This window comes from Danaus plexippus, chromosome 26, assembly GCF_018135715.1.
Source record: "Danaus plexippus chromosome 26, MEX_DaPlex, whole genome shotgun sequence".
In the NCBI taxonomy this organism is placed as follows: domain Eukaryota; kingdom Metazoa; phylum Arthropoda; class Insecta; order Lepidoptera; family Nymphalidae; genus Danaus; species Danaus plexippus.
This window is the reverse complement of record NC_083554.1, coordinates 4,652,408-4,666,730: the sequence shown is the minus strand read 5'-3', so window position 1 is coordinate 4,666,730 and position 14,323 is coordinate 4,652,408. Positions and strand designations below refer to the sequence as shown.

Sequence of the window (14,323 nt, the reverse complement as noted above, 5' to 3'; positions counted from 1 at the left end):
TAGATGCTTTCTATTTTACTTATATGAGATAGTTCATTGAAACAAGGAAGACAAAATTTACAATAAACGTTACAAAATATCACATAATATATATAGGATATATTTGAGAAAAAAACTTACTTTTTTTTTTCACCTAAACTCTGAATGTCTTTTTTGTAAATTATTCTCATTAAAAATTTGTTTCAATTATATTTTGTCAAAGCAGTACGATCTTTACTTTCGTTTAAGTATTTTAACGTTTTCAGTGAAACATATTTATTTACGCTTTATTGTATAAAACGTCTCATATTATGTCTTTTACTCTAACATAAATAACGTTTCCTAAAACACCTACCTATAGATACAAATTTGTTCCTGTGGAGATAATTATGTGCATAGCCCGGTGCATAATAAAGTTAAGAAAATCCGTAATTATGTCCTTTGAAATAATCAACAAACAACAGCAAAACAATAAATACGTTTGCATAAAAAATGAATTCTATATTTACACAATCGACAGTTGAATTATTCATTTGCAATTTAAGATAATTTAATTTAGTTAGAATTGCAAATTATTAATCAAAGGCGGCGTCAACCTGGATTCTGTGATGTTTCTTTAATGACAACTTAAAAGTCACATATATATTTTTTTTATCTTGCAATGAATGAACTCGTAATATGACGATTTGTAGTCGACAAATGTGATTTCATTTAAAATCAATTTATGTGGTTTACTCAATTATACAACAAAAAATAACTATTGTAAGCTTTACATTGGTCTCGTTCGTTTCCTGCTAATGGTATAAAAGTATCACATAGTATCGGCGATTAATAGGCCAGGAATAAACGCAATGTATTTGGCAGTCGTTCGATATGTATACAAAGGAAATAATAACGGGTACATAATATTTTTTATTTTATTTGAAAATAAATCAATATGTAACCCTGCACGCTTGTTTGTGCAGCCCGTCTAGTAAAACAACGTCCGCTGAATACCGCAATGCGCTTTTTTAGAAACGAATTGCAAATGACAAAGTTGCCCATCACGTAACCTGTTTCGTTGCTTTAAATATTATTTTATATTTACTCTAGTATGAAATATATACAAAGTTATTATACGGTCTTGAATAAGTAGAAGTGAAAGATTTTTTTTTTTGTATTTTTATGACCAGTGAAAGCTTTTTTGTTTGCTCTTTACATAAAACTCGTAAGTAATGTATGAATCAATAGAAATGTTATCAAAGGAAGGGTGTCTTGAATGTATGTTATTGTGTAGATAAAATCGATCACTGAAATATTTCGTGAAAACTTCGATCTAGTAATCAATCATGATACATAATTAATACACTATTGGAATCACCCCACGATAATTTGTCCGCTTGCCGTGAATAGCCGTCCTTATCAGTCCATCATGGCTATGGGGGTTGGAATAATCAATATTTTTCCACCCTACCCAACAACGCATGCGTGATTGTGATGGTGATGGTATGACTTAGAAATGGTGGGCCCCATGTTGTAATACCACAAACCATTCTGGTGCAAGCGCTCAAGGTGGCACCACGAATACCACACGGCTTCGAAACCACCATGTGAGTATTTGCTCTTATAGAACATAGGCATTTTATTTAACAATATTTTTTGGGGCAAGAAACTTTTACTTTATTAATATATCACCTCTTTTCTGGTGGTTATTTTTTTCGGTGCGCCAAACACCATCGTGAACATGTTACATGGGAAACAGATAAAATATTTCCACATTCTATTAACTGTTGATTCTATTTTATTGATTATTTCACGGTATTTTAATGGTCCAAATATTTCCAGGCATCGTCACACGAAACGAGGATCGGTAAGCTGAGTTCCGAGATTTTGAAAACGCTTATTTTTTTTTATTTTATTTTAACACCGATGTAAATACATAAACTAAATAATATTAAGGTAAAGTATACTGTACTAATGAGTTTGTACACACGTCTCGGATAAATATGCTTTTACTACACGCTACTTGCTTAACGCCCCACCTTTTAAGACGCAAGTTTTGCCGCAGCTACGTATCTTTTTATTTTGGTTTTGTATTGCACATTTGTACATTATAATCGGTAGGATAAGAATATCGTCAGGTGCATTCTGTTTGAATGGAACAAAGCAAACGAAATTCTTCTCCACGTTCTTTCCGAGTAAAGTTTGGTCATTACTATCTTTGCCTTACTCTATATGACTAAATTCTCATTAAGTACGGATATAAGACTATTAAGGAAATTTAAGTCCGAACCTTTGTAGACGTTTGGTGTGTTTATTGTGTGACGGTTGCCAACACTTGCAATTTAATTAGTCCTGCCCCACCCTCGATGTGTACCCTTTGGGTATAATAAATTATATTGGGGACTTTATTAATTAGCAACATTTTTATGTCCAAAATAGAATAAATAAATGTTAAAATTTTAAATCAGTTTATATTAAAACGAGAATAGCCGCAGTGAAACGTTACCTTAAAGAATTCCGTAGTCCGTATACTAATATGTAATATAAAATTTTGTAAGTTTACCAGCTTATTAAAGCCTAGTCGCTATATTTAATAGGAAAATATGAGTTTTGATACCAAATAAGATAAACAAACAGTTTCATTGAGGAAATTCTTTGTGAAATGAAAGTGAAGAATTTCGTAGAATTGAATACAGAACTTACATTCTTGAATCTGGTCTTTTTGTATTTTCGTTTAGCGAGTCCTCGTTAACAGCGTTTCAGATATGTCTCTCGTCTTATATGTCACTGATAAAACTCGGAAATTCTAGTTTTCTAGAAAGAATTATACTATAACGACTTTATAACTTAGCTCGCATACAATTTTTGCAGAGCAAATTCCTCAGTAATCTGTTACCATTGATTTTAGAAGATCACTTACTATAAAGAAGAATTCGTATACTTAAATTATCCTTTCCATTAGAGTTTTATCATTAAATGCCAGTTGTTGTGCAATGGGGCTATATTGCTCCATCCATAACGCGAATTTGCCAGAATTTCTAGACTCATTTGGAGATCAGAACAGCTGTTTTTGGACTATAAATTAGGCAGTAATTTATGATGACTATGACACCATTATTGGCACTTTCCTTTTATGGTGCCTCACCATATCAGATGCAATGTTAACTTGGCACCGACAGACGCTCTATTTACAGTGCACATACATAAAACATTATTTTAAATTAAATTTTAATTGAAAATAATAAATCCTTGCTTTTTTTGTGAAGCAAGATTTATTATCAACGTCAGCCTAAAAAATAAATGCAACCTTTAATAAGTTTCATCACGTTGTTTCAATGGATAACATAACTTAGAAAAAAAAAAATGGATTTTCGCTAAATTTCGTCTTTATATTGGTTGTTGTAGAGATAAAATGAGATCTAAGATTTTCGCGAGTTTTATTCATTTAAATGAAACTAATATTTTTCGGATAAACTACGACATCTCGTCTGACCGTGATCACGGTTGCTGAAAAGTAACCGAAACGTCGGGAGTATGTAGTTTTTTACAAAAATAAATCACGCGTACTTTATCCAAAAAATATTAGTTGTAGAGATATGTTATTAAACTTATGCAAGGAAAATGATTCCAAGCAAGCAACAGGGGCTTAAAAATATTATGTTTGTTTTGTAGTCGTAAAAGTAAAATACATAATTTTGACAAGTGTAGGCCTTTAGCATTGTGACGAGCAAATTCAGTGATAAAATCTATCAATACAGCATTCAAAGCCTTTGCAGTCCAATAGATAAAGTATAAATACACTCTGAACAAGAAAAGACAAAAAAAAACTTAATTAATTTGACTTAAAGTTATTATTTAATTACTTCAAACAAATTATTACAAACACAATGAAACTTAAAACAACGTGATCAATTGAAAGTCGTAATAACCCCTACGTTACAAAGGCTGTTCAATTAATTTATAAGCAATTGCCCCAATTAATAGTAATATCTCGCTTAAATTTTTAATCTATGCAAATTACAGGCTAAAATGAAATCTGTTTTATTAATTGCGCCCGCGCATACAATAATAAATCAGTGTCCATAATATTTGTCAAGAGTGTTGTACACCGTTTAGCAACTGTTTGTTATTACGTTCAATAATAGTGGTACAAAAATTATTGACAGATTTACATACGTAAAATAAAAAAAAAATTATGACCCTTTTTTGACACTACTAAAATTTAATCATTTTAAGATCAAGTCAAAATAATTTTCTATTTCCAATGCGCGCTTCTAATATGTGGTAACTTGATTTTTGTTGTGTATCTTTTTTTAATTATTTGTATTAAAAAAAAAATCCCTACAAATGACATAAATTCGTTTTCACTAATTAATTCATTTCTTATCACAGCATTTCAAATTATTAATTTTCGTTGACACATTGTGAAACGCTTATAAGACATGCTCAGTGACAAATGACACGTTAGTGTTAAATTGATAGTGTTTTAAAATTTGTCCGTGACACAAAATAAAAATCGATACATTATCCAATACAATCGATTATTTTGATACTTATGTTATATATAATATCGCGCTTAGATTAATAAAAAATTTAATAGAAAGAATGAATTGATGTATAAAGAAAATATAAAGTAATATATAATAAATGTGCAATTTAGTAAGTCATCTTGATTGAACGCTTTACTCAGCTAGTCTAGATAGAAAATAAGTCTCATAGAAAATAAAATCTGGAATTGTGCAAGACCTAAATGTATGTATAGCTGGCGAGTTTCCATTCAGAACGATTACGCTATCGTAATCAGTACTAATTACCTTAAACGCTGTAAAAAATTACTAGCAAGCACCCGTTGAGAATGTTGAGGGAGTGTCAGCAGAAAAACTTAATAAAATTCAATAAAAATAAACTCGAAAACTTTGTTACATAAAAACTTATTATAGTTTTAATGTTGGAAATAAATTTCCGTTTGTTAGTTTATTATTCAAATGTTATTATTTCTGTTGCTACCATTACATATCGTTTGAACTAGAATGCAGCTAGTCCGAGCTAACGCGACGACACTTAGCTGTGATTCATTTAAATTTATTACATTCAATATTTTAGTTCAAATGAATTTAGTTCATCTCATACGGTTCTCGTTTATTATTATGCATTTTATTAAAATTTTATGAGTAATCTATATATATATATATATTTAATTATTATTTAATCATTTTAAACTTATATCATACAACACAATGATTAATACCGTTTTAGGGGAAATAATGAGGAACAGAAATACCTAAAACAATATATATTTTATTCATATATATTTTAAACATATATATTTTTGTCTGCAGGTCATCCCAGGGGGTGTGATCAAAAATGATTCTATGACTGCGCACGCGCAATCTGAAGAGGTAAGGTTATATAACTTTTTTAATACTAAAATAGAAAAGGCACTCTTAATATTTTAAACGGAAATGATAGTTTCAAGTTGTAGGCGGTTTTAAATTAATTAGTTAATTAAGTAATTTTTTTTTTTGTACCGATTTAAATATTCTATTTGCGTTAAATAGGCTCATCTACATAGCTGAAATTAGTTTAAGTCCCAAACTTAAATCATTTGTAACAAAATCCTCACGAATATGGATGACATTGGTAGAATTATTATTTTTTTAATCTGTGAATTCGGTATTGAGCTACGAACATTAGTAAAGATAAAAAATATATGAAATAAAAAAAAACCTTTAGAACATCAAATTTATATCTTTGATGCCAGTTTTAGTTCGGAATTTAAAATAAACATTGTTTTATTTGAAGTCGCATGTCGCTATTTTGATATAACAAAAAGTAATTCCTATTTAATTAGTTCCAAATCTGAAGATCATCTAGGAACAAATTCAAACAAAAGTAAAAGCAAGTAAATAAATTTTTCGTCACTAAACTTTATGGTTTGAAACTGTTGCTTTACATTATTTTTTCAAATTAATTCAAACATAGTCCTATTAAGAGATATATTTTCCGTGTATAACTCTCAGTGTGGCGTCACAGACTTGGGTCACTCGATGTAATTAGTTCAAGTTAAGATCTTAAGCGGTGGGTAAATTTACTAATCATTCCCGAACTGAAATGAACGAATGAACGCAATTAGCGCATAATCATACAATTAATATAACAACATAATCGCGTATAAATTGCGTCTTTGATTCGAGATAAATTGAGTTAATTTTATAATGTCCTGACAACTTGGTTTATATAAGTTACTGCATATTTATATATTATATATATTTACTGCAACAGTTCTTAATAAAATATAAGTCCTGAGCTGATACGAATCTAGACTAGATCTGGTATACATGAAACATTTATATATAAATTAACATTGTAACAGCTGGTGTTACTTTATGCAGACACTGCAGACACTTCGAAGTATTACAGCTATTTGAAAACAAAACAACATAACTGTTAAGAGAATAAACTATACAAAATCGAAATATAAAAACATTACATATATATAATGTCATAAAAATTGACAATTAAGTGACGTTATAAAAATGTGTGTTGCAAGCAATAAAATAATATCCAGGTTAAATATTATTTAATTTTTAAAAATATTCTAATAATATTTATTATCTGTATGATTTACTTAATTTTGGAAAATAAGTCCTTTTTTGATATGATCTCAGCCATAATGAAGATAAATATGTTTATGATAAGGACATTTGAAGCGTCAATAAATTATAATAAATATTTATATAATTTTTGTAAATTTTAAATGATAATATTCCCTGTAAATGCGACATCTCCAAGCCACAATACCATCCTTGAAACGACATTCTCCGCTGAAACTAAAGGTTAATTGTTGACTAATTAAGGTTTACGACAATTATAAACATTTCTGATGATTAAATATCTTTTGAATAAAATACTTGGGGAATAAATCTGTGTACAATGATAAAACTATTGAGAACACGGTCACTGTAAAAGTAAACAACCGCAGTTGTTCTTAATGCGAATTAATTTGTCGAAAATAAATATTTATAGGGACTTATTATTACATTAATAATGTTTTAATATTATACAAGCACATATTTATTTGAAAAAGTATTTAAAGGTTCTATTTCATATGTTTAATCTTATTGATATAATTTTAAAGATCTACATTCTGAATTAATAAAAAATAGTATTGATATAAAATTTATTTATTAATTATTTTTTTGTAACTGGCAATAGTCAATTCATTAATTTCATTGGCAGGTCGACTGAAATCAATACTACCAACATGCGAATAGCGACCTTCTAATATTTATGTTAGATTCGTGTAAAAGTTTTTCATTGAATAATCTATGGTGCATGTAAAAATAGGTAGTATTTGTATTTATAACGTTTCTTTAAGATATTCCTCTGACTTGCATGGATGAAGGACACATTTAAAACAACCAAGACACTCCTTTGATTTAATCGGCAATAAATCCTTGATAGTTGATTAATTTATAAAAAAAAAATTACCTCCAATTCTCTCTGACGCAATTGCGTCTTGTGAGTTTTAATTTATTGCCAATCTAAATAAAAAGACGGACTTTAGATGTTGCATTTTATTCATTAGGGCAAGACGTAGCAAATAATAATAGTGACGTGAAATATATTAAAACTGGAATTACTTTTAAATCTTATTTTAAACAAGTAACACCCTTACAATAACTTGTATCATATAAAATATTAAAGTTGACGTATATAATAGACAAAAGCTTAGGTATACGGCGATCCCTTTTTCAAAAAACTAGGGGCGACAAAGGTCAGGTATTTAATTAAGCCGGGACAATTTACAGTAACATGGTCAGCAGAACAATGAAATTTTGTGATGTAATTATATGTAATTATTGTAAATTAATTTAATTAGACAGAAGTTTCATTTTCAACAATTACTTTAAGGTCTCATAACTTGAGGCACAAATTACCTACAGTTTATAAACTAAATGAGGTTGTCGGTTTTTTTTATATTATATGAATTGAAGTATAAGCAACGCTTCTATATTTTAATAAAATACTCTATATTATTTAGATATTTTATTCTAGAAATTTAATTAATAAATATAATAGAGGTATTTTGTTTCATCATTCAAAAATACGTACATAATTATGCATTTTCTTGTAAGTCATTTTATACTATAGTTGATGAAACAACGAATGTATTGACAGTGTTATACACCAACACTATTAACATAGATGATGGAATCTGACCTAAAAACCCTTCAAAGGTGACGCCCTACAGCCTGACGCACCCTTTTGTTGTGAGGATTTTGTTGGGAGGGGTTATAGGGATTGTGTAGGGGGAAGAATTGTTCATGTTTTTAAACACGCAATCGGTGGCTTAGCAGTTCTTTTATAGCCTCTTGTGATTAATCGTCTGTGATTTAATGGCTATTTTTCTTGTTTATACTGAATTTGTATAGTTTTTTTATAAAGTAGCATAATTATGATAACTAAGTCGTACTTATGTTGATACTTTATATTGGTAAATTTGTATTTTGCTTTCAGGTTATGCTCTTAGTAATGTAACGTATGCAGTATTAGTTTTCAAAGTCTAAGATAATAATAAATAATATTATACATATATCATAAATACAAAATTAAAATGGAATATTTTAATTAAGTATTTTTTTCTACTGAGCCTGTTTAAGTAAGTCAGTTATTTTTCTTTTTATAATCGTATTGTATTTAAAAATTTGGAGGAAAACTGGCCCCAAGAAGCTGAAGCAAAGCAACGAAATTGCGAATTCATAGTATAACTAATAATTAAAAGTTACTTTATAAATTTATACGATTAACGTAAGATTTCACTAATGATATTTGTTTCATTAAAATTATATATAACACAGAATTCACTGCTTTAAAATCCCAAATATCTTGTAGACTAAATCGTTTTTTTTATATACTTTTTGATGTCATAACGATTTGTGTCTTAAACGTACTTATTAAGGTTGCGTGTCAACGGATCGTTTGACGTTATTGTACGCGATGACAATGACATTGACATTTTTTTTTTTTATTACTATTGACATTATGTTTTTTTAAAAAAATCCTTTTCCAATCAGCTTGGAAAATAAAAAAATCGTACCAATATATAATACTTTGTGTTTGATATTGGGTTTAGATAAATAGGAACCATAATTATACTTACAAATGTACAGTAAATGTTAGTTTATGCTGGTGTACATTAATTATCTCAGTCGGTCGGATAGCTTAGCCACATTTGGAAATGGCTAGCCCAATTTGGGACTAACCACTGTTCTAAATAAAGACCCAAATAAATTACTTATTTCATTTAATACGAAATAATTGCTGTGACAGATTGTTTAACTTTATATATATTTATATTTTCTTGCCTAAAATATAATGATGGTTATTGAGAAAATTAAATTCGTATTATAAATAATAATATAAGTGATTTTTTTTTATTGTTGTAATATGAAAAAAATATATACAAACAATAAATGAAAAATCCATTAAAGAATCATTAGAGTGGTATCAGCACGTTAATCTAAATGTACCATAGACAATTATTTCAATTACTTTACTCGGTAAACCGAATTACTAGATGAAAAACACGAATAAACCAACAAAGCCTCTACGTTCTGACCAAGTTGACATCAATACATTAGTGTTGTTAAAACGGTTGCCATAGCAACGCCATAACAACTCAGCAAGGACGACCCGAAAATAAACCTTATATGTATAGCGATAGAGTATATTTCAAAAGCGACGGTCTTGAAAAGGATTGATGTTTTAAGTGCACGTAAAATCCGGGCCATTAGAAAAACAAGATAGTAATACTTTTAACACATTAGTTACAGTATCTTTTACTTCATAGAAGTAAATAGAGCATTCTACATTATTTTAAATTACCCATTGTTTATACTTGTACATTTTTTATTGTTTTACGAGGAAATATCTCACTTTTTTTTCGTGTTATTTAATACCTAGTAATTTAAACAAACCCTATTATCGCTTGAGAAATGTTTTATCAAAATCTGTGTAGACATACAGAGGCTAGAGCAAACCTATGAAATTTATATACAAATGTAATGTACAACTTCCTTTTATAAAAACAGGTAGAGATAGGTAATTTAAGTAGGTATATATTTTAAAAGTGACATCAACTCTCATATATTGTTTTCAATTTCAGTTTCAATACGAGAGCAACGAATCACGTATGAGGTAAGGTTTCTATATAACGTGAGAGTTATTATATTGATCATAATATATATATTTTTGGTAATTTTACAACGAATTTTTCGAACGGTTCCGTTGAAGAATAAAATACTTTATACAAGACAATGACGTAATACCGTCTTAATGTTGATCAGCTTCTGCATCGGACTTCGTAATTTTCTTTCGAAAATAATGTGTGATATAAAATTAAAACGATAACCCGTCGGACCCGTCTATAGCGTTGTTAACTTGTATATATGTTATTATATATTCAGGATTTTGAGAGTGCTTTTATCCTACATCCATTTCGGATGAAGCTGCACTAGTGAAGGTTTCATCATCCGTCACGTAGTTTTTGCGTGGAAGGGTAATAATCTATCCTTATAACCGTCAATTTCTTCAAACTTCAAACAAAAGCATTTATAATACGATTTTAACGATCGATACGATTAATCTCTCTACAACCTACTAAAAGACTTGGGCCTGTCCAGAACTCACATCAATTCGTTCTTGGAACGTACTTCGAAGGCAGCCCTAGTAGGTTCTTTTCAAATATGGTTAGGTAGGGAGAGGAGCTTGGACAGTGGAGGTGAGCGTTTAACGCGCGTTAGTTAGGGGCCCCTTAAACCTACACCTGGGTCGCAAGTCCCAGGCACTGTTGAAGCTCCTCTCCCTGCAACGCGATGGACCCGGCACCCGTACGGTGAATCCATTGAATGCTAAGAGGTTTCGTCTCGTCTTTACAAACCAATTAGAAAATGCCTGAATGCTATAAAAAATGTGTTTTAAAGTTTTTCTGTTATGTAATTTTCATTGCTATAATGCATTTTTCCTTCAGAATATGAATACTTATACAGAATTGGGACAGCATGAAGACACTACTTTAAGTTGAACTCTTTGATGTTTACTATCAAGCTCCATGGATTGTATTCACCAAGAACCTACTCAATTACATTATTCAGTTTCCGGTTACGTAATAAATACATATACATTAAGATTTCTGTACATAATAAAAGTGTTTTAAACGATTTAACAGCTTATGTAATGTTTGCATAGATTTAAATATGATAGGACATTTTAACCTTTGCGTTTCCAAATAGGAAAACTGTATTTACGACCTGAGAGTGTACATCTGACAGTGATTTACGTTTAGGACAATGCCTTCGGTTGACATGAGAGATAATTGACAACTTAACCTCCTTAAATAACGTCTTATTAAATATTTAATAGTTATATATCAAATTATCTTTATATAATACTAGCTTTGCCCGCGACTTCACTCGGAATAATTATTTTTTATTATGTATATTAATAAAAGTAAATAAAATAAAAAAAAAATAGCCTATTTTGCTTCTTATTACATCAGTGTCCCCAAAACCGTTCTAGTCGTTTCACAGGTTAGAGAGAACAAACAGACAAACAGACAAACAGACATAGTACTTTTTTAATGTGTATACATATGTATTTATTAAACTCACACTACCTTAATATAACAGATACTAGAATTTTAAAAAATATATACGAAAGTTAAAATAGTTTAATACTTTTATTATCTGTTGTTTTTCTTTTATCTATGTTATATCTATTTCTATTTTTGAGAAGTAATATTATATCGTGACTTCTTCATATTACGTGACATTGGCAGAATATGTCGTGCACGTCTGGATACGGCCTCATTTTTTATCGCAGACGTTATTGAATAAAACCGTTTTCGGATTTACTCTTGTTCACTGTTTTATCTTTTTAATTTTATCATAGGAACAACGGACTAATTACGTTGTTGTTCGGATATTTTTGAGTTTATTATTACAATAACAGCCAAAGACGTGTTTAATTTGTAAAACTAATTTATTTGGTATTCGAGATCTTCATCAGAGAACATCCTTCATATGTTTAGTGATTAAAAATTACTGGCACCGTTTGCAAAAAAAAAAAAATCCAACCTTTAAGCAGGTACGTTAATAAACTTCAAGAGATTTATATTTAAGGTGATATTTTTCATCCATAAAAAAATATTAGGTATTCATTTTTTGTTAACTTTACGTCAAACAACTATTAACTTCAGATTTATTTATATTTAAAGGTATAGAAGAATGAAAAGATTTACCAAGTGATGCCTTGGCACTGGGAGAATTCACAGGAGTTAAAATTCACCCGTGAATTTCCTGGTGCCTTAGCATTACGAGGTGTCAGTCGTCGGAAGATGTTGTAGAAGATGGAAAGAGATGAGAAGAGAAGAACGGTTTATTATACTTTTGGGTAATAAACTAAAGATGTTATTGTAGAATGATTAAAAATTATATCAAAACCAAGTCAATTTTATATATATATATAAAAAAATGCCTTATTAAATAAATATAACTGACTTACTGTTTGTTTTTGTTACTTTCAACTTATTTAGGACTATTCCCACATCAAGAACATATGACAATATACAAATAAAATGTAATGAAACCCACACACACAAACATACAAATAAACTTGAACAAATCAACAACAAAACAAATCAATACCTTATGTGCTAAATTCAAATAATTCACTACTTAACTTTCAAATATTTATTTCTATCCTAAAATTGCTATAAAAAAAAACTTAACTTAATATATTCACGTCTAAATAAAAAAAATATGCATGAAAATGCGAGTCTCAGAGAACTTTCTCAGAGTTATGTCGTTCTATAAATATTACATCGTCTCCAGCTTCCGGACCCATTGTTTATGAACGGATGATCATTTGTGGTTCAAGTTAGAACGGGAAAGCTTTAACGTAACTATTTATTGCATGGCTCGTTAAAATATATCTCGTTTATCGATAACAAAAGAAAACTACGAAGATTTTTGACTATAGAAATTCGTGTTTTAATTGTAAAATGCAAACTTTTATTAGCTAAGAACACAAAATATCTGATTAGACCTTTAGCAATCAGAGCAAAAATTAATTGATTATTAAACGTAACCTACGCAGTATGTATTTGATATTGATAGTCTCTTCTAACATTAGGACAGTTGAATTAAGTACGTTTCGTAAGTAATATTATAATTATATTATTTTTTTTTGAAATCCAGAAACTTTGAGCGTAAAATACTCGTAATAAACATACATACATACACATTACACATCGTATGTAGCTATGGATTTCGTTAACCCGCTAACGACTTGTGATCTAACGCTATCAATTAAGATCACAGTTATAATGGCATTGTTGGTTCATTTACAGTAAATAAACCACGTAACACAAAACAATGGCGTAAAAATCACTTCCCGTGCTTCTGTTGTTGCACGATCGATTAGAATTTAAGCATGTCAATGAAAATTACAGTAGCTTTATTTCGTTAGGTACGCAACATTTTTTATATGGCATATAAATGTTGTATATACTATGACAACTAATGAGAATTAGACAGACCACTCAAAATATTATCCTATGAAAGTCGCATGCTTTAGTAAGTTACGTAACCGTATAAGCACTAACAATTTATTCGTTACCGTCTCATGTTCTTTGTCATTTTGACAATGAGAGATAATATTGCATTGTCGGTTTTGCCAAAATCGAGTAACAATACGAGACGAACTAACTAGGTCGAATAAAATGACGAGCCGCTTACGAAATTGTTTACGAAATATTCGCTAATACTTCTATTAAAAACTATATGTTGAAATAGAAATGTTTTACCGTATTATTAAGAAACGAATGATTTAATTGATTTATATATAAATAAAAAATATATATAATTGTTTATAATTACATATAATATTTACATCTGCGGAGCAATTATGCAAATTAAGGACTGACAGACGGTGAAACTGTTAGTAAGATATTACAAACTAATTATCAAAGAAAAACGATCAAATATTAATGCAATTACTATGCTACATTATATAATGTAAACCTCTTTTTGGGTCAATGTTACTTACTAGCCAGGTAACAATTCCTCTTTCGTTGTTTTCTCCACAAAAAACTATTCCCAATGTACCTACAAACAATTTAATATAATCCGTGCGACGCCGCGGGCTAGATGATGTTAAAATTTAAATTGAAATTCAAATCAATCTAATCGTGATTCAAGTCTCGAAGTGCTAACCATAGACTACAGACGATCTCATCATTGTTACAGACTTCTATAAAGGGCGGGAAACGGTTCAAGACTAATATTACATATGTGATTAT

At 29.5% G+C, this 14,323-nt stretch overlaps 1 protein-coding gene across 5 annotated transcripts in view; it reads left to right on the top strand.

The window, feature by feature from the left end:
- The window catches only part of LOC116774231 (ras association domain-containing protein 10), a 52,469-nt gene that overhangs the window by 29,539 nt on the left and 8,607 nt on the right, over positions 1–14,323 (top strand). Inside the window, exons 1-4 of one of the 5 annotated variants that reach the window (XM_061524830.1) lie at positions 1,246–1,568; positions 1,804–1,828; positions 5,301–5,360; positions 10,130–10,161. The gene's annotated coding sequence lies outside the window, so the exon portion shown is untranslated. Of the gene's footprint in view, positions 1–1,245; positions 1,569–1,803; positions 1,829–5,300; positions 5,361–10,129; positions 10,162–14,323 lie in introns of those variants that run through there. The other 4 variants (XM_061524832.1, XM_061524833.1, XM_061524829.1 and 1 more) reach the window with 4 other exon arrangements.